The following is a 1,473-nucleotide window of genomic DNA, read 5'->3' as shown; positions in this document are numbered from 1 at the left end:
CCTGATGCTCAACCCACTGTGACAGCAGCCTGAGTAGTTGTGATCCATAGGGTTTTAGTTGGATGATTTTCAGAAGCGACCACCAGACTGTTCTTCCTAGGCTGCCTTAGTGTAGAAGCACCACTGAAGCGTCTACTAATAGTGGTGGCTGTGCAGAAGGTACCTAGGCCGGGAATTGAACCCTGGTCTCCCACATGGAAGGCTAGAATGCTACCACTGAACCACTGCTGCCTCCTTGGTTTTTCACAGAGCAATGTGACAACCCCTGCTAACCAGACTCTTTCTGCTCCTTACAACTCTTCTCAAAGAACTTGGCACAATTTCCTTGGTACTTGCGAGGTGTACCCCCTCAGTGTTGAGTCAAAATATACCCCTCCTTCCCACTTAGGATTGCCCAGGATCCTAAGGCAAGACGTAGCACTTTGAACCTGACCTACCTTAGATGAGTTTTCTTATCAAGCATTGGCTCACCAAGGAGTAAGCAAGGATACCTCTGTGCAGCATCCTTCCTGGTGGCTAACTCTCAGAATCCAGAGACCTGTGCTGGGGTACCGGGGCCTGTGTGAAAGCAGGCTGTCAGAGAACACTGGCCATCCACATAGAACGCTCAAGAAGGATGGCGGATCCGGCATGAAATCCTAGGCTGGTTTTCCCTATGAGCCTAAGGAGGGTTGGGGAGGGCTCGAAGGAAATCAGGGTGACTGTGCAGACTGTGCAGGTGTTCAAGGGACATGAAGGAGAGACCCCAGTACGGGAGGTTCAACGCTGCCAAGAATAAAGTCAAGAAGACTCAAGCCATGAAGGAAGGTGTCCGAAAATGATTCCATTTCAGAAGAGAGAGTGAAGAGAACCAGGCAAGGGGGGCAAGTTCAAGTGCATGTCTCTCTCTCCTTGGCGTCTATCTTTCCTGGTCAGTGAGGGTGAGGTGTGGTGTGGTGAGTGCCGTGGAGGTGGAGGTGGACAGGCTAAGTGCAGCCATATCCTAATTCGGTGACCTCTGGTAAGTTACTGCCTCTTTCTGTTCCATTGATCATAAACATAGATATCCCAAATTGCTATGGTTAGCATAAGGACCAGAGGAGACAGAGTTAATAAAGACTAAGTAGATGGCCAAATAAATGGCAGTACAAAGCAGCTTTGAAAAGTTCATGGAAGACTGGGATTGACCTTCTCCATGAGCCTTGTGGAGCCCCCTCGTGTCTGTGTGGTGGTGGTGGTGGTGGTGGTTTAGGTGCCATCTCAGAGCGACCCTGTGGGCCCCAGACGGAAACAGTGCCAGGTCCTATGCCATTCTCGCTGCCTGGTTATGTTTGAGCCCATGGTTACAGCCACTGGTCCACCCGTCTCCTTGACCGTCTTCCTCTTTTGTATTGACTTTCCCCTTTATCAAGCATGATGTCTGTGTTAGACAGGGTTCTCTAGAGAGACAAAACCAGATTGCTAATAATTATATATGTGTGTATATATATATGT

Source organism: Echinops telfairi, unplaced genomic scaffold, assembly GCF_000313985.2.
Source record: "Echinops telfairi isolate 266 unplaced genomic scaffold, ASM31398v2 ScPeMD7_7466;HRSCAF=8504, whole genome shotgun sequence".
NCBI lineage: Eukaryota > Metazoa > Chordata > Mammalia > Afrosoricida > Tenrecidae > Echinops > Echinops telfairi.
The sequence above is the reverse complement of the archived record's forward strand: the minus strand, read 5'-3'. Positions refer to the sequence as shown.